Raw genomic sequence first — 20,216 nt, 5'->3', positions numbered from 1 at the left:
TAATGTTTCTTTGCCAATAATGTATGCAGTAAAATTTTAATGGTTATGATAACTGTCACAAGCCGTGCTTGTGCTTTAAGTGCTTAAAATGCACACACGTCTGTGCATGCCATAACCATGCAGCATGTATCAAAAAATTTGTCAATTAAATTTTGAGCGGTAGTGCCTACATTACACTAGCAAATGCCCTCCATTTGAAAGATCTCAAAGTTTTAAGGGCAGCCACATAGACATGATGCAACAGGCAATGATTCTATTGGGAATATGGGAATTGCCCATGAGTTTGGGACTCATGGGCGGTCAAAACTTTGGATTGATCATAACTTGAACACTATATCTCTAAATTATGCGCTCAATAGCTCAATCAATTTTATCATCAAAGGACTTTCCAAAGATATGTCACATGATAGGGTTTTGAGAAATTGAAAGAGATGTTTACCGGGTTCCGCCTTTTCAAGATTCAAACATGGGACTTGGGAGATTCCCATAGTCACTCATATGGTTTAATTATTATTAATCGATTGAACAACCACCATCACTTTTTAGAACTTCTGTTAAGTCTGTTGATGTTGCATTTCAGGCGGAACGTTTGCACTTTATTCTCTGATATGCTGCTATGCAAAAGTAAGCCGATTTCAAAATGAGCAAGTTGAGGATCAAAAACTTTCTGGATACAGGTTGCCAAGTCCGAACAGAGCAGTGAGAAGAGCAGCTAAGATCAAAGAGGCACTGGAATGCAGTACCTTTGCCAAAGGGACCTTGCTACTATTGACATTGCTTGGTACTTGTGCAGTCATGGGAGATGGTGTGCTTACGCCAGTTATTTCTGGTACGAGGGAATGTGATCCATTACTCACATTATGCACATAGTTATGTAACTCATGTTACTCATCCGTATATGTACTTGTATGCAAACTAACACACACATACACAGACATGGATACATAAGCACATATGTAGTGTAAAATTCATTGTACAAAAATTGGCACGTGAGTTATTGTAGACTTCGTCTGTTTAGTTGCACCACCATCTAGTAGCTGGTATCAATCATCATTTGTCTCAAGTTGGTCAAATATCATTTTTCATCGCTTTGCAGTTCTCTCGGCGGTAGATGGGATTCAGACCAAGAAGGCAAGCTTAACAAATGGTAAGGGCCTCTTTATTCCTGCTATCATCCATTCTTGTATCCAACATAGAGGATGCTAACTTTATGCCAGCGACTGTTGCTCTGAAGGTTAAAAGTTTTCAGTTCTTACTCATACTTTGACAATTATTATGTCATGCTCAACTGCAGATCATGTTGTTCTTATCTCTGTTGCCATTCTAGTAATCCTCTTCAGCGTTCAACGCTTTGGTACCGAGAAGGTGGCATTCTTGTTTGCCCCTTGTGTCTTTGTCTGGTTTCTCTTTATCAGCGGCATTGGCATCTTCAACATCATGAAGCATGATGCGGGTATCTTTCGAGCATTATATAATCGACTATTTTCGAAGAAATGGGAAGCAAGGGTGGATCTCACTAGGAGGCATCGTTCTTGCCTTGACAGGTCTGTTCTTGTACTGCATGAAATCATCCTTGGGAGTTATCCTATAGATCTAAACATGATTTTTGTGTACTGAACTGCAGGCACTGAAGCAATGTTCGCTGATTTGGGACACTTTTCGGTTCCTTCTGTCAGGGTAATGAGATCTTGCACTCTATGCTGCCTTTTGATGGGTTTGAAATATTATTAATACACGAGACTCTGAAAATAATTTCTTTGAGGCTGGCTTGCTCTTCATGCTTAACCAAGCAAAGCTCAAGAGTGAGCAAAGAACACATGTGATGAGCACATCACAAACAACGGCTTAATGGAGAGGTCACTGATTGAATTGCACACTGACAGCTGATGATTAGTGAGGGAGAGAATCATAGAGAAGAGTTAACAAGGTGTTTTTAACCATCAACTGGAGCTGTCTAATAGATAACTGAGGTAGTGGTTCATAGGCTAGGCTAGTGGTCTGTACTGAACTGACCACTAGCCTAGCCTATGAGGTGCTTTCGGTTGTTTTGGAAGCTGCCTATATATAGGCAGGAGGTTATCTCTTGTCCTGCAGGAGGACACTCTGAAATGAAATGTTATATTAACGTCTTCAAAAGGCCAAAGTGACCTATGAGACCAGAAAGTTACAACGTGGTGGATCTGATACAAAGTCAGAGTAAGAGTAACAAGATGACAAAAATGAAATGACAAATGTCACAATAAAATACTATGGAATCCTAAACTACTAGGTGTGAACTAAGCAGCTAGCTGGGATCATAGTAACAGGGAATGGCCGTTTTCAGGTCTCCGTTCCCCGTTCCCATTCCAAGTTCCCGTTCCGAATCCCCGTTCCGTGTTTCAAACGTGAGTACTCGTAACAAGGAATGGCATTTGGTTCCGCGTTCCCGTTCCGTTTCCCGTTCCTGGTAACTATGGCTGGGATAGCTAGATCACAAGAGATCCAACATCGGTCTCGCTGGCGGATCTCATCAATCTCCTCCATGGTCAGTAGTCTGACCGGGCGTCGTGCATGTCGAGCCAAAGTAATCCGAATCCTCTGATGCAGCCTCCGCCGATGCTGTGTAGTCCTTCGCAGTCGTGGGCGTCTGGATCTCCCCAGCTCAGTCTCTTGGTCGATCAGTGTGCCTCTGGTGTGAGACGACGAGCTGTGCTGTGGTAGTAACTCCTCCGAGCGTCCAGTGGCAGCTCTAAAGAAATCTGTGATCTGTCTCTGAGACTGGCTAGCCTGTCCTCTCATCAGGCTCTCTCTGTGTCTGCGTAGCTTGAGCAAAAACAAACCCAAGCATCTCTGATCCTCGTACTGCATGACTCTGGAGAATGGTCCAAAGCCCTCTCTGAACAAGCAATGGAAGTGGCCTCGTATCTCGTAGTAGACGGGGCAGTGGCATGTGTAGTGCAACTCTGTCTCAGGCTTGATGTCACACAGGGGGCATGTCCTGGCCTCTGCTGGTATTCCGCTGTATCTCCCAGTCTCGATCCGCAGCTGGTGTGAAGATGTGCATATCTGGCCAATAGCACATCGTATCCCATGAGACAAGTGGGTGTCCATGTATCTGGGCCTCGTCACAAAACCATCAACCGTAAGCTGGAGGAGATGCTCTTTGTAGAAAGCCATCTTCATGCCCAGCTCCTGTGCTGGCTGTATCCATGTCCTCCTGGTGTCTAGCTGAGTCACGTCCTGGCGAATGAGCCTGGTGATCTCGGACTGTGTAAGAGTCAGAGAGGGTGCATCCAGTGAGTACTGGAAGGGAGGCAATCTGTCTATGCCGAACCCATGCGCCTGAAACCATGATGTCATCTCCCCATACCAGCATGCTGTATCTCCCTGCATGGCTAACTGTCGAGAGGACTCAAGTGCAAGGCGGGCATATCTGTCTCTGGGAAGTTCCCACATGCGGTGTATGAAGGAGACAGATCTGGTGAGCGCCTCAACCACTAGTGGGGGGGCAGCTAGCTCTGCTCGAACAATAGCACGTGGTACTGAGGCCTTGGCTCTAATGAGCCGCGAGATCATAGAGACCAGAGGCTTCTCCATGTCCCCCCATCCATCACTGCGGCCTGTCCTCCAGTGTGTGAGAGAGAGAGAGAGAGAGAGAGAGAGAGAGAGAGAGAGAGAGAGAGAGAGAGAGAGAGAGAGAGAGAAATGAAATGATATATTAACGTCTACAAAAGGCCAAAATGACCTATGAGACCAACAAGTTACAAACTGGTGAATCTAATACAATGTCTATGTGTTGAAAGAAAGACTAACATCCTAAACAAAATGTTGTAGTGAAAGTGAAACTATGGGGGAGACTAGACTCTCTAGTCAATACAAAGGTACAAAATAATGAGGGATGCAACAAACTTAAGCTACTAAGAAGGGGAAAATCCTCCAGTTCAAAGTAAATCCAGCATCCGTCAGTGTCGGATCTCCTTGATGTCCTCCATGGTCAAAAACCTGACTGGATATGTGCGTGGTGCTCCAAAATAATCTGAATCCTCCTCCGTAATCTCCGTCTATGCTGGGATGCCCTCCTCTGTAATTGTGGACGCCTGGATTTCCCTAGGTCCATCGCACGGTGAGAGAGAGAGAGAGAAGGGGGGGGGGGGGGGGGGGGGGGGGGGGGCAGTTCTTCTATTTGACGCAGCCAGATAGTGCCACTTGGCGTGAATGCTACGCCTTTTGATCCAAATGCGGCAGTGCTTGAGCAAGAATTCCTTGATGCATGAATTGTCAATGCCAAGAAGCTATCTACCTTCCTTTTGCTTAACTGATTTGATGCTAGCGTTAGGAGCATGCCCATTGTTTTTGGATCATGATTCTCATGGAAGACAAATCCGTTGGTCAGATTCCGTGACTTGAGAAAGAGACTTATATAAGTTAAAGTATAACTGGTGGAACGCTCTTCAAGTGTAAGAGATAAGGTATGATATGATAGTGAATGGAGGGATCATATATTTTTGTCCACAATCTTGCTCTTTTGATTCAGTCTCACCGTTGCAAAAAGTCGGATCAGATCCTTCATAGAAGAAGAAACTGCTCAATCTCTGAAACCACTATAACCCGCAAGCCAACAACAAACACATGTCGGAACATGAAAACTGTTAACACTTGAACTTTAAAACAATTCGAGTCGAGATGCTGTAGAGCGTAGTTCTCTACCTAGATGCATTGGCCCCTTAAGTCAAGCGTTCCTTTCGGTACTACTTTTTATATTCATAAGTCACAGAGTACAATTGCTAGGGAGTCGCTCTCTGCAACTGTGCAATCATGGACTGATCTGCCAGAGAGGACCTCGAAGGCTCTTATTTATAGGCACTGAAGCCCTAAAGCAACTGGTACAAAAGGCTTGCAATTCCAAAAGCTCTATCTTCTAAAAACGGGAGCCCCAAAAGCATTCAAGTCATTAGCTTTCCAAAAATGTCGTAGAAAAGCAACTTCTGCTATCTGCTTTTCCTGCCAGAAAATCCGTTGAGAATCATGGAGCAATTTGCGTGCCTGTACTGTTGCCATGATGTCAGTAGTAGGGTTTGGTTCTCTCTCTCTCTCTCTCTCTCTCTCTCTCTCTCTCTATGGCTCTTTGATACTTTGGTTGCATCTACTATGCTATATGGGGTGCAGGTTTGGGGACCTTCTGTAGGCCAGGATGGTTGGAGACGTATGGAGAGGCCCTTAAATATCTATGATATCTCGGCTGATTAGAGCCAAGGCCTCCGTACCACATGATATCATTCGAGCGGAGTTAGCTGCCCCCCCTATGGAGATTGAGGCGCTTACCAGATGAGTCTCCTTTGTACACAGCCTATGGGATACTACCAGAGACTGATATGCCAGGCTGGCCCTAGAGTCCTCCAGACAATTAGCTCTACAGGGGGATACATCATGCTGGTATGCACAAATGACATCATGGTTTCAGACACATGGCTTCACCATGGACAGGCTGCCTCCTTTTCAATACTCTCTACAGGCACCCTCGATGTCTCTGACACGGGTGGAGATTACTAGACTCATTCATCAGGATCTGATCCAGCTGGACATGAGGAGGACATGGATAGAGCCGGTACAAGAGTTGGGCACGAAGATGGCTTTCTATAGAGAGCATCTTCTCCACCTCACAGGGGATGGGTTGTGATTCGACCTAGCTATATGGACACACATCTTTCTCATGGTTTGCGTTGTGCCATTGGCCAGATACGTACATCCTCACATCAGCTTGAGATTGAGACTGGGAGATTCAGAGGGATACCAGAAGATAGCAGGATATGCCGCTTATGTCATCTAGAGCCAGAGACAGAGTTACATTACATATGTCATTGCACAGTGTACTATGAGATACGAGGCCGTTTTCATTGTCTATTCAGAGAGGGTTTTGGGCCTCTATCTAGGGTCATGAGTTATGAGGATCAGAGATGTCTTGGACTGTATCTACTTGAGTTACACAAGCATAGAGACACTTTACTGAGGAGAGCTGGAGAGAGACAGTCCCAGAGACAGATTACAGATTTCTTTACACTAGATATTGGACACCTATAGGAGCAGCCACCATTGCAGAGCTCTGCCCGCACTCATACTACCACTACTGGCATTCTCATAGACCGAGCATTGGAGCTAGGGAGATCTAGACGCCCGCGATTGAGGAGAGGAGCTACACAGCATCGACGGAGACTACAACAGAGGATTCGTGCCATACTCTCTCGATGTCTAGAGTGCAGATGAGGATGGATCTCCACCATATCCCCCCCCCCCCCCCCCCCCCCCGCGCCCTTCTTTCTTTCATTGTACATTGTATTTTGTTTCAGTTCTTTTTTATTCCGGACATGGTATCAGATTCACTATGTTGTAACGGCTTGGTCTCATAGGTCATTTTGGCCTTTTGAAGATGCTAATATATCATTTCATTTCATTTCTCTCTCTCTCTCTCTCTCTCTCTCTCTCTCTCTCTCTCTCTCTCTCTCACCCTGAGCGGGCAGGTCTACAGGGCGCAAGTCTGCACAGCGGGCAGGTGTAACAGCGCGTAGGACAGTCAGCAAGCAGGTCTGCACAGCGGGGCTCTGAGGACAGGTGTAACAGCGCGCAGGGCAGTCAGCACGTAGGTCTCTCTGTGCAGACAGGTCCCGTACAATACAGGTCTGCTGTACACAACGTTGTTTCACACCTCTGCAGTACAGTGCGTGCCCATCTGCTGCTTGTGCCAGCTGTACGCCTGTCCATGGTCTGGAATTGGGTATTCAGAAGGTATTAATACAGGGTTCGATGGATCTGCCTACCGAAGGGGAAGGGCCGGGTGTAGATAGCTACACCACCCCAAAAAAAAACAACAGCTACATTTAAACGGAGAAACAGAGATACTGTACTATCACCAGGATCCTTACGAGTTGGGAAAACCTCCAGGATACATGATGAGCTAATGATGGAGAAGGTCCAGGTGATGCTCAAATCAGAGCTAAACTATATGAGGGATGACATCAGGAAGGAAATGCACGCGAGCGTTGAGAGCTACAGGAACTCCATGTATGGAGACATGATGAGAGAACTAAGGAGAGAGATCCGGGGGATACAGAATGAGGAAATTCAGATCTTGAAAACGGAATTACAAAACCTAATCAAGGCCGAAGTAAATGTAACAGAATGCATTATGCAAAAGAAACTTGATGAGGCAGTAGCAAGTTTTGAAGCGTGGAGAACAAATATGGAAAAGCACATGGGGGAAAAAGATGCAATAATCGAGGAGCTAAAAGGAGAACTTGCGGCTTGCAAATCTGCAACTAAGGAGAAGGGAGACGACCAACCTTCGGTGTTGAAGGAGCTAGAGGACATGAAGGATCAGATGAAAGCTCTACGGGAAGGAGATGAACAGAAATCGAAAACGGCATCTTCATGGGCGGAACGTCTTTTTAAGACACAAGAAAAGGTTGATGAAGCAGAGAAATGGATTGAGGATGCGAAGAAAGGGAAGGCCCAGATGCCCGAGACCACACCTACCTCCACCATTATTAATATGACCATTGAGGAAGAGCAGAAAAGGAAGAATCGGGCTCTGCATGTGCGGGTCACAGGAGTCAAAGACAAAGAGAATGTAGATGAAGAGGTGAAGGAACTGCTACAATGCATGGCCATCACAGAGCCTATTCACACAAGTGCATGGAGAGTGGGCAAGAAAGGAATCGATGAGAAGGGAAACGTAAAGGATAGGGCACTTATTCTCCGCTTCCTGAATATAGAAATAAGGAAAGAATTTCTAAAGAAGAGGCCAACCTTACATTGGCACAAGTGGCACACATGCAAGAGTTGATGCCAAAGATCAGGGCAGCAAGAGAAAAGGGGAAAATCGCCTTTTATAGAGGAGAGAAAGTAGTGGTTCTGGAAAAGCGCTCATCATGACGGTGCGAGACCTATGGGGCGATGCTCCGGATAGCGGCGTGGAATTGTAATGGATTATATAGGCTAGATGTAGGTGCCTTTGAAGACAGCTTTAGGGACACAGACATAGTTTTCTACTCAGAGACACACCAGATACCGGGACAGCTTATGCCACATGTGAAGGGTTGTTTATGGGAAACAGCTGGTCGACCAAACAAGAGATCTCTACGGGGTAGCCGGGGTCCAGGAGGAGTAGCAGTCTTATTTAAAGAGGAGCTGAAACCACTACTACAGATTATGAGGAAAGATGAGCAAGCAAGGTATATGTGGGTGAGAATGAGAGCCGAGACAAGTAGATTTCTATATATCGCTATATGCTACTTCCCTCCAAGTACATCAGTCTACTCGTCACCTAAAAGACAGTCCCCTTTCTCCATATTGAATAATGACGTATGGGAGTTCTCTAGAGATGGAGACATCGTTCTCTTAGGAGACTGTCACAAAGTGATGACGTGGCATGGCCTAAAGGACAGAGGATGGCCACCCTAAAGGAAAGGATCAATACAAGAAGTTGGACAACTTATAAATTCAGCCGTGTGGCCCGAACCTTGTAATAAGTGACCCTATAAGTTTATAAAGTTGTGCCCAACTTATGGAACCCGGCCGAGGGGCCTAAAACCTTTCAAATAAAGCAAGACCCAATTTCAGCTATCGGTGCTGACGTGGCAGGCTGTACGGACAGTCCGGATTTTACGCTGACAGGCCACGTGGCAGCTGTACTGATTTCCGTAAATTGCGCTGGCAGCTTTTTGGCAGTTTTGGCGTGAGCTTTTCAGAGCAGTAGCTTTTGGGGTCAAGTGCTTTTGGAACTGAAGCTTTTGGGGCTCTGCTTTTGGGCATCCCTTGTAATTTATAAGAGCCCTTGGGCCTCTCACTCTACAGAGCATCTGGACGCAGAGTCTCAGAGAGGAGAGCCCTCGGGAGTTGTACTTTGGAGAAGTAATAATAAAGAAATACCGAAAGGGGCGCGAGTCTTTGGGGCCAATGCTCTTAGTGCGGAACTACGCCGTGCCGGTGTCGTCTCGAATCTTCTCACTCCCTCTCTCTGTTAAAGATTTGTCCAGTTGTTTTGAAGATTTGTTCGTGTGTTGCTATTCATATTCGGCTTGGAGTGTGCAAGTCTATTACAGTGGTATCAGAGCTCAGACGATTCTTCTTCTACGGAGAATCCGGTCCTTTTTGCAACACACAAGAGGTTCTCGCGGAGAATCTGGCCGAAATTGAAGAACAAGAAGTTCCCGGTGAGGGGACAGAAGAAAGGGAAAAGATTTTGATAAAGAATCTTCGTGTCCTTGCCCCGGACTTACTAGCCACTCCCACCCTTCATACATCGCGCATCGGGCGCGCTCCCGTCTTCATCGCTCTGTCTTACAGGGCATACACCATAAAGAACTTCAGAGATGAAGCAGAAAGAAGAGAAGGGTGCAGGCAAGCGGAGGCTGTACTAACAAAAAGAGATTGACGAAGCTGTAGAGCATTGAGTCAACAAACTAAAGAAGACCAAGAAGCACTCTTGGAAGAAGAGGAAGTCAACAGATTACCCCGGTTGTTTGGACCGGAAGTCAGCTTTCAAGGTGGCTTGCAGATCGAAGAAGCGTGTTCGCTTCAAGAATTTTTCTTCGGCTTCAAAGAGTCCTGACAGTTAGTCGTCCTCTAGTGCTAGAGAGGATGAGCAAAAGCGGAAGAAGCGGAGAAAAGAGAACAAGAAGGATAAGAAGAGAGCTAAGAAGAGCAGATCCCATAGAAGATCTCGGAAGCATCATGACAGTTTCAAATGAGGATTCGTCAGAGAGTTCGGACTCTGATGATTCCATGTACACAACGAAGAGGAAGTATCTGTACCGAGCCAATCAATACGACCGTCTGGAAGATAAGGGCAAGAAGGCTAAGGATTTCAAAGAGGGTGGGCAAGCCCTCAAGTTGGACACTTTTTTTTTTCGGGCTTCAGAGATACCCACAGAGCGTTGGCTTTCATCCAACATTTTGACATCGTCTTCTTTGGAGGTCGCTACTCAGAGCACTCCAAGGTTCGACGAGCAGCCTCTTACCTTAAGGGGAATGCCCAGACGTGGTGATCTACCTTATTGGAAGCACCCACCAAGAGGCTCAACTTCAAGAAAATATTTACCTCTTCGTGGCTCACTCAGAGTACGAGCACGATGTGATTACGGCATGGAATCATCTACGGATGACCAAGGAAGATACTCTGGATTCTTATTGTCAGAGATTTTGGGATACTTTTCTTACCGGCCTCTTCCTTCAAGAGGATCCCCTTCAAGCAACAAGTTGGGCGATTTTTGCTGTGGCCTTCCGTCAGAGATACGGAAAGGAGTCCGAGTCTATTCAGAGGTTCATGGGACACGCAAAGCAAGGGTTTGGGATGCACGCATGCATTTTTGACCTACCCTACAGATAAGCTAAAAGACGCCACCGAGCAAGCAAGATCACTTCAATGGGAACAGGAAGAAGGGGAAGTAGCAAAGACGAAGGTTCAATGGCCCACGACTTACTTCAGAGCAACGAGCCAAGTACTTTAAAGATGGCAAGTGCTGTGGTTGCGGCAAGGCGGGGCACATCTTACCGAGATGCCCTATTAGAGGACCTAAAGAGCATGCCGAGGACAAGCCAAAATCGTCCAAGGCCGCAGAGGAGCGAGCAAAGAAGGGAAAGACAAAGGCAGGATTGGTACCGGATTTTTGTGGGAACGAGCCTAGAGCAGACAGACGAGAGTACCGAGCTCTGCAGAGCGTGGGGCAAAGTACGAGATCAAGAAGCCCTGATTTTCTTCGATGGAGGAGCCAAGGCCAACTTCATTTCGACCGAATTGGCGGCTAGGCTTGGGATCACGCCAGAGGAGATGGGGCCACCCATGGAGGCAGTTCTAGCGGCCCAGGGGAAGGATACGTCCGTGACTCCTGTCATTGGCAAAATTTGGTTGCACTGCCAGGGGTACTTGTGACATGAAGATTTATATATCATGCCTCTTGAGGGGTGTGATGTACTACTTGGATCCCTTGGTACCACAAGAACAACGTGGTGGTCGACTATCGGGCAAGGAAAGCCACATTGAAGAATGACAAGGAAAAGGATATAGTTCTTGATGTAAAGCTAAAGGGCGAGTCAGTCCCACTTGTATCAGTTGCTGCTTTGTTTACTCGATCTACTTGCATGAACTAGATGAGGAAAAGAAGTCAAATGTGTCAGACTTAGAAGCAGAAAGACGAGTTTTTGCACGCTCATGCCGATTGTTTCTCGAAGGGTTTGCCTGGAGAGCTACCTCCTGAGAGACCCGAGGACCATACCATTGAGTTGGTGCCGGGTAGTACTCCACCGAACCGGCCACCGTACAGAGTGAGCAGAGCACAAAATGAGGAGATTATGCACCAAGTGAAAGAACTATTGGAAAAAGGTCTAATTCAGCCCAGTATTTCACCTTATTGTTCACCAGTGCTTCTAGTGTTGAAAAAGGATGGATCTTGGAGAATGTGCATTGATTACAGAGCCTTGAACGAAATCACCATCAAGAACCGGTTTTCTATACTCAGGGTAGATGGCATTCTTGACAGGTTACAGGGTTCAACGTGTTTTAGTTGAATCGACCTCAAGAGTGGCTATCATCAGAGCACGGTAGCTCTTGGAGATGTATACCAAACCGTGTTCCGGACAGCTTTTTGATTGTACGAGTATTTGGTGACACCTTTTTGGTCTCACAAATGCTCCTGCAATGATGGACAGGATTTTCAGAGATTACAGATCTCTTGTGGGCACGTTCTTTGACGACATCATTGTATTCTCTAAGACTGAAGTAGATCATCGAAACCATCTTGACAGAGTTTTGATGCACTGAGGCGCCACAGGCTGGTGGTGAACGGGAAAAAGAGTGAATTTTTCTTGTTAGAGATACACTTTCTGGGACACATCGTCTCAACAGAAGGTGTTCAGATGGACCATGCCAAAATTGATACTATTCAAAATTGGCCAGACTTGAAGAATGTGTACGAGGTGCGGAGCTTTTGGGCTTGTGCTCTTACTACAGGCGGTTGATTAGAAAGTTTGCAGAGATTGCCTCTCCACTACACGTTTGAATCAGAAAGGAGTTCCATTTACTTGGGGCTCAACAGAAAAGGGAGCATTCCGGATGCTCAAAGAGAAGCTGACAACAAGGCCAGTGTTAAGCCTACCAGACTTGCAGACACAGTTTGAGGTTTACTGTGATGCTTGTGGACATAGTTTGGGTGCGGTCTTGATGCAAGAGGGCCAGGTCATTGCTTATGAGAGTAGAATGTTTTCCAGACCAGAGCGAGTTGCTCGGATTTTCGAGGAGGAGTTGTTAGCAGTGATTCATGCTTTGACTTAGTGGCAGCATTATCTCTTGGGAGCAGACTTTACAGTGTTTACGGATCACCAGAGTCTTTGCTCTGTTGCGACAGATCCGGACTTTGCAGACAGGGTTGATCGGTAAGAGAATGCAGAGAAAGTTGCGGGATTTGTGATCAAGGAAGGCTATTTGATGAAGAAGGGATTGTTGTGTGTGACACAGCCCTTGAGGAACAAAGTGTGGATAGAGTGCCATAATCATCCTTTTGTTGGGCATAGAGGCATTGACAGTACCTTGCAAGGTGTAGAAAAGTATTTCTACAGGCCTACGCTCAAAAAGGATGTGGATTTTTTCGTTAAAACATGTTTGGTGTGTCAAAAGGTCAAGTATGACAGACACACGGCACCGGGTTATTGCTTCCTCTACTGACTCCCCACAGGCCGTGGGAAAGCATAGCCATGGATTTTATATTTGATCTCCCGAAAAAGCAGAGTGGGAACGATGGCATTTGGACAGTCATCGACAGGTTTAGTAAGCAGGCCCACTTCATTCCGGTCAAGAAGATAGTGAAGGCCAATCATTTGGCCAAGCTATTTGTCTCGCAGATTTTCCGATTACATGGGATGCCAGAGTCTATTGTTTCAGATAGAGATCCCCGGTTCACGAGTTTGTTTTGGAGAGCTGTTTGGGAAAATATAGGAACACGGCTTAAATTTTCGTCTTCTTTTCACCCACAGACAGATGGGCAGTCAGAGATTGCCAACTCAGTTGTTTTGGACTTGTTGAAGTCCTACATCTCGGATCAGAAGCACCAGTGGGAGAAATTTTTGCCGTTGGTTGAGTTTGCCTATAATAATACAGTTCATTCTTCGACGGGGAAGGCACCATTTGAGGTAATCGAGGGTGCTAGAAAGGTGCCACCTATTCTAAGCACTAAGGAAAATATCTTTTGAGGCGGATCAATATACTCAGGATCTGGACAGTGCCTTTGCCAAGGTAAGAGAGGCTTTGCAGAGGTCTCAAGAGCGGCATTAGAAGGCAGCAGATAAGCATCGGGGCAACTTACAGTTAAAGGCGAATGATTGGGTGCTACTTAGGTTTGAGAAAGCACACTTAAGGAAGCGGAAGGGTAAGGAGAGGCTTTTTCCAAAGCTAAGTATGAGGTATTATGGGCCCTTCCAGGTACAGGAAAAGATAAGTGAAGTGTCATTCAGGTTACAGTTGCCCGATGCTTGGAAGATTCACAATGCGTTGCACGTGAGCCTAGTGAGGCCTTTCAAGGGTGAGGTGCCAGTGGATATAGAGCCGGATGCGCAGCCGGAAGTGGAAGAGGAAATCCTCGTTCCAAAACAGATCCTAGCTCACAAGGAAAGGAAAGTTAAAGGTAAGCTGATAAGAGGTACCTGGTTAAGATCAGGAATTACCTGGCATGGGATGCCAAAAGGATGGAGGAGGAGGACCTAGCAGATACTCCTCAGTTGTTAGAGCTTTACCTTGAGGCTTTTGGATTAGCTGCGACTATCCAGAGGCTGCAGACGGCAGGACAGCTGGTTGAACCTGGTGCAGCGGCCGACTGCACGAGAGGGGAGTTTCTCCGCTCCTTTGTCAACGGGTTGCCAAAGAACGCAGGAAAAGTCACTGATTTCCCGTGCGGATTTCAGGGATACTTATAGGCTGTAGTATTCTGCTGGATGACTTTTTAGTAAGAGCTAAGTACCTGTAAAAGGAAATTCCTAAAAGATTGTTGTGTGTACATGTGCTCTCTCATGTGTGTATTGTTTGAGTACGTGTCCAATGAAGATGAAATGTCTGCAGCATTTTGTCTTGATTCACCTGAGAGGGTGATGATGAAGTGATGGGTAACAATATTTAGTCAATCCGGACATCCGTCAGAGACCGGTGCAGTCTGGGTGTGATTGTTTGATACAATCCTGACATCCGTCAGAGACTTGGTACGGTCTGGGTATGATTGCTAGATATGTTACAGAGATCACATTTCTCATCTAAGATCTCGACGGAGACAGTGATGTGAATGTTCAGTAATTGTCGTCTTTTGTGAATGTACTAGCTTGTGAGGTCTAGTGCATGGGTACTAAAGAGTCCGTGTCTACTGAACTAGTTAATGCATCCCGACATCTATTAGAGATCGGTGAGATCTGGGTGTGATGCATAACCTGTGGGGAGAACTCCAATGAGACATCTCCACATGAATAATCCCTCTTTCAAGGGAAGTTTAGCATGCCACAATTCCATAACGTTATTACGCCACCATGCAGTACATTTATGCATATTCCATACCATATTGTAGTGATCCGCTATCCAAAATGATGACTGCAAATGGAAATAGACTTTCTTTGCAGATAAGGAAAGCATAGAGGAATAATCATAATGCCAATCATTGAGTTGATCCCCATCAAAGAGCGACGGAATGGAAGATATAGAATCAACAAGATCACAAATAATCTGCCATGCATGTCAATAATGCATACCAAGACCAAAAGTGATAGCCGCATGCCGAAATGTAAGTGCATGCTCGTTAGTATCAACAACATGTGATATCAAAGTAATTCCTTTTCGGGAGAGAAAATATGCCTGTCAGGGAGACGATTGGGTGAGAATGATGAAAAACCATTCTCCAATGTATATTCTCTAGCCTGAGCGAATTGCCACTATCACCATCCCGATCATGCCATGACAGATGCTCAGTTACTTTTTTCCAATCAACTACCAGACTAGAAGCAAGGGGGCAGTCCAAAATTGTAGCCTCAAATTTTCCAAAAACCACATCCCAATAGGAAGGCTGACAATGACCAAATGCAAGTGTAGAAATTGCATGAGAGCATAAATAAGCAAACATCAGTGTCCAAGGCTGTTTTTGCTCCACCAATACTAACAACAATGTGGCCTTCCTCGCAAGAACATGAGAGCATAGATGTAAAATATTCAGGCCACCACAATGCTTTGGAGTACATATTTTATCCATAGAGAGTAGTCACAACCCTCTTTTGTGTGAGCAAGTGGACCAAAGAAGGTCCAAAATCTGAGACATGAATGCACGAAGACGACTAGATGGCCAATGCGACAACGGTAGAAAAAACTACATGTATGCCATCAAGATGGATTGAACTATTCTAAGACGTTCATGCAACAGCCAAGTGGAAAAATTCCAATACTGCAATTTGGATCTAAATTTATGTTCAACCCAATCCAAGCGTTTGGCATTGTTTACCGACCAAACCAAAGGGTATCCAAGATGTCGCACAATTTGATTGGGCTTCACAATCTCACGTGGCCATAGTATAGAATGCCAATCCATCTAATGTAGTGGCAAAAGTTTGGATTTCCAAAAATTGGCCTTAAGACCAGCAGCCAACAACCCACAGATCTGTAAGGCATCTATGATACATCACACATCATTTGGTTGATTTTTGAGCTAGAACATGGAATCATCAGTATACGCTTGTGCCACAAAATGATTGCCAGATGGTAATACCAATCCGTGTAAACAACCAGAAGCCGTCAAAGAGTCCAAATAAAGCAATAGAGGATGAGTGGCAATAGCATACAACATGGCACTCAAATAATTGATATCAACCGGCATGATAAGTACATCTTGTCCAATGTAATTAGCACACTCAATTTTGATGAAGGCATTAGCAAGATTATCCATAATTTGGTGGCAAGGAATGAAGCCATTCTAAGCTGCATGTATGCCGGAAAACAAATGATCTTTAATGCATGTAGCAATCATTTTCGACATCAAATTGTAGATGAATGGCATAAATGTAATGGGATGCCATTGAGAAAAGGATTCACATAATGCTTGCTTAGGCAATAATTTCACCAAGCCTTCTTTGCACGATGCTGGCAAGGATTGTGTGGTCCATGAGAAATTCAACATGAAAAGTAACAGTTGCTTGAGGCATTCCCAAAAGCGAAGGAAAAACTCAACAGTAAGACAATCCAACCCCAGAGATTTCCAACGACCAAGATGTAGCAAACTGCTATGTAGTTCAACCTCAATGAATTCACCCTCAAGTGCATCTGCATTAACCACATTAAAGATAGGATGCACATGTGACAACATCAATTGCCTAGCTTGCAACACCTCTTGGGAAGGACACTCAAGAGCCACAAAACTCTATTGATAATGATTCACCATGGATTCCGCTATGTTGCACTTAGAGGTAGTTCATTGTCCAAAATCTGTCTTGACTCGTTTAATGGCTGTAGATTATCGTGAATGATGTAACTGTTTAAAAGTTTCTTTGATGAACAACCTTTGTCCATAAAAGAAGATCAGCATGATTGAACTTTCCATTTTTCCAATTTTTGCATGTTATTGTGCATCAAAGATGTCTTAACATCACATAAAGTCTCTCGCTCATAAGTAGTAAGCGATCAAGAATCCGCAAGGATTTCTAGTTGATGACAGACAACCTTATCTTTTTGCACCTTGCCTCTTTGCTGCTGCATATACCATGTACCATAATCTTGTATGGTTACTTGTATTCACATAACAAAGCAAAACCAAGCCACATCTAGATCCATGAACATCTGAGAGATAAGAGGGGAAATCTGTTAAAGTTTAGGCATCTCAAGTGAACTGCCCAATGTGAACCCATTATTTATTTTGGCTTTAGGTATTTATTTTTACTTATTTGTCAAACTCTGGGTAGGGCAATTTGCTGAGGGCACTATATAAGTGAACCCTATGCCCCATTGTAAATCACCGATTCATTGCCAAGGTTGGTTGGTTCGAAGGAAACTCTCTCTTTCTTTCTCTCTCTCGTGTTTTCTCCCCGTGCTTTGTGCGCTTCCACATCGCCGACTTTGACATGGTATCAAAGCACCATGCTCGTTGATCGTGGGAGAAAAGTCCAGCATGTCAAAGAAGCTCGTCGTCCTCCCCTTCTGCCCTATGGTGCTTATCTCTCACCCTCCCTGCAGCGTTTTTGGGTCCTTGTCGCCACCTACCCCTTGCCGGCTAGAGGGCGCTGCAACTAGCATTCTAAAACGCTAGCGTTTTGCAAGCGCCAACGAATAACCACTCCATCGTTTTTGTGGTCGGCGGCAGCGCCATGTGGCACCGTCAGCCCCTTGCATTTCGATATGCTGTCCCCAACGCTCCTGGCAGTGATGCTACCACCTACTTGCCGGCGACCCCCCTTCTGGTCTGAGCGTTTTAAAACGTTGTTTGCTAGAGATGGTGGTCAGTTTACGGCACTAGCAAGGTTGGAGGTCGACATCGCCTTGGAGGATTTGGGAGTTTTTTTGTGGAGAGGTTCATTTAGCACGGCATTGGAGAGTTGCACGGAGCCATGTGAGGCCAGTTGGCAACTTGAGAAGCGGCTTGGAACATGGTATTCTCGAGCCCTCTTTGCACTGTGTCTGGAGCGGCTTGGTGCCTACCTTGCGACTTTTGGAGGCAAGGAGTTTAGAGCCTCGGAGAAGAGCCATGGAGGAGTTTTCCTCATGTGTGGCTGGCTAGCGGCGAGGAGCTTCAAGTTCAAGAGAGGGTGTGGTGCGGCTTGGAGGATCCCCGTGGCCCTTGGAGTGCAAGGAGTACAAATTTTCAAATCTTGCAAGTTCAAAATGGCGTCCCCTTGCTTGAGCACCCACTACAACAACCTCAACGACCAATACCAAACCCAAGCCGTGGATAGTCCATCGACCAACCCCCAATTAGCGGTCTATGCACACACGAAGCTCTCAAGGAAGCCGTCAACTTTTTTGGCTCGAGATTGTGAAGCCAAATGCAAATTTACGAGCTCGCTAGAGGACAGAGGCAAAGACACGCTTGATGAGGTCGAATGTACCAGTGCTCAGTTAGCTGCCTCGGTACCCACGAGGTGCGAGATCCATTGTTATCAATGCAAGAGGACGCTTTGTTTGGCTCGAGGGTTTGAAGTCAAAGGCAAAAGCATGGACTCACACAAAGGCAAGCTGAATAGAGATCACGGTGATAAAGAATTGACAGAGGAGATCAGCATGGCACACGTGGGGGCAACCACGGTGGCCATGACACCAGATTTCTAGTCAAACGGCGATTGTTCCCACTAGCTTCAACAAGAGAGAGGCTTGTGAGTGGCAGAGAGGGGCAGACAATGCTCCCTATATAATTGATTTGAACCCATGTGTTGGAGTTCATGTACTTGGTGTTTGGACCCGTGGGTCGGAGTTCAAGGCGCCCGCATCTGGCAAGGAACCAATCAGATGTATCTAAAACATTGTGGACGAGTATACCAATTCATTGTTGTTGGTCGGATCATGGACGGGATGTGTTCCAGCAGTTCATAATCTAGGAATGTTTGGACGTGATGTGTTCACGATCCACGAATGGAGATTCTTGGACGTAGTATATTCTACAATTCAACTTTCTAAAAGGCAACCGATGCTCAGGATGGCATTCTGCCCCCCCCCCCCCCCCCCTCTCTCTCTCTCTCTCGCCTCAAGTCGAATCATTACTCATAGTTTCAGCTAGTAGCATTTAAAGAATAATGTTTGTATTTTTTTTATAATTGAAGATGATCAAATGTCATTTTCAGCCTCTTGAAGACGTTAATATATCATTTCATTTCTATAATATGTCGTGTTGCTTAGAATGCATATAGAGATCTATTACTTGGATAACAAGACCCCACATCATTAAATATCGTGTTTTGTTTTAAATTTGAAAAAGTGAGTAATTTTGGAATCGTTATATCTTTTTGTAGTTTTCATATGTGAATATGATCCCTTCTAAACTTAAGGTTTTATTTTTGCAATTATATTTGATAGCTTTTGATTTCCTGCACAATTTTCAAGAGATCATCTGTCATTCATTGTAGCCGTCTTTCTTGACAAGCACTAACTAGTCATCATCTCTTCTTTTAACTATTAACACCCCTCACTATCCATGCCATATCCACACCATTTTTGAGTTTACACCCTGTGAAAGCCTTTTGTTTGATCTTACCATTCTCTACCTCTCACATTTGCAATGGTGCACCCTCTCGCAGAAAATTTCTCAATCTTTGTCACTCTTCCATCCATCTATGCTAGTTAGCCATGAATATTTGCAAGGATTTCTACCATCATCATACACACTTCCTGCTATCAAGGCTATTATGGACAATGGAGACCTTGTGGACATTGTTGGTCATTACAACATGGATCCGTCCACTATGAGCTGCAGAGAGGGTGTTAAAGTTTAGGCATCTCAAGTGAACTGCCCAATGTGAACCCATTATTTATTTTGGCTTTAGGTATTTAATTTTACTTATTTATCAAACTCTGGGTAGGGCAATTTGCTGAGGGCACTATATAAGTGAACCCTATGCTCCATTGTAAATCACTGATTCATTGCCAAGTTTGGTTGGTTCGAAGGAAACTCTCTCTCTCTCTCTCTCTCTCTCTCTCTCTCTCTCTCTCTCTCTCTCTCTCTCTCTCTCGTGTTTTCTCCCCGTGCTTTGTGTGCTTCCGCATCGCCGACTTTGACAGAATCACCGCTTCCACCAAATTTTGGAAAGCTTCATGCAAAAGATATGCATTATTGATATGCAATAGCTATTTTTTGGATAATGGAGAATCACTAGGAGATGCAGCAAAATAAAGGAGTAGCCATAGAGGAAAAGGATCCGAGAGGGTAAATGAATGATCAATCCTCATTTTACACTCAAACATATCATATTGTTGAGTACCTAGCAAATACCAGCGATCCAACTGTACACGATACATTGAGTGTGCATCATGGGCAAAAGTATAATCCCTCTTTGTAGCATGAGTGACTGATAACCAAGGGTATTGAGCCAAATCTTGCCAAAGGTGACTTCTTTGAGCTGAATAGATACCAAAAAATTCCAAAATGTTCCCCTAAATAAGACATTGAACAACCATCCACCTTCTGTTAGGGTCATTATATGCTAAGACGGGATGTAATTCATGGCTTACCATCATCAAAACACCAAAATAA

The 20,216-nt window shown here is 45.1% G+C and overlaps 1 pseudogene across 1 annotated transcript; it reads left to right on the top strand.

The window, feature by feature from the left end:
• The first annotated feature begins 570 nt into the window (after positions 1–570).
• LOC147429473 (potassium transporter 1-like) lies at positions 571–19,624 on the top strand (annotated as a pseudogene). Its single transcript, XR_015185847.1, has 5 exons — positions 571–829; positions 1,097–1,147; positions 1,295–1,544; positions 1,625–1,677; positions 19,264–19,624. The product of XR_015185847.1 is annotated as a potassium transporter 1-like (transcript).
• The last annotated feature ends 592 nt before the right edge of the window (positions 19,625–20,216 follow it).

Source organism: Adiantum capillus-veneris, chromosome 22 (assembly GCF_014529385.1).
Source record: "Adiantum capillus-veneris isolate H3 chromosome 22, ASM1452938v2, whole genome shotgun sequence".
Lineage (NCBI taxonomy): Eukaryota > Viridiplantae > Streptophyta > Polypodiopsida > Polypodiales > Pteridaceae > Adiantum > Adiantum capillus-veneris.
The sequence above is the reverse complement of the archived record's forward strand: the minus strand, read 5'-3'. Positions and strand labels throughout refer to the sequence as shown.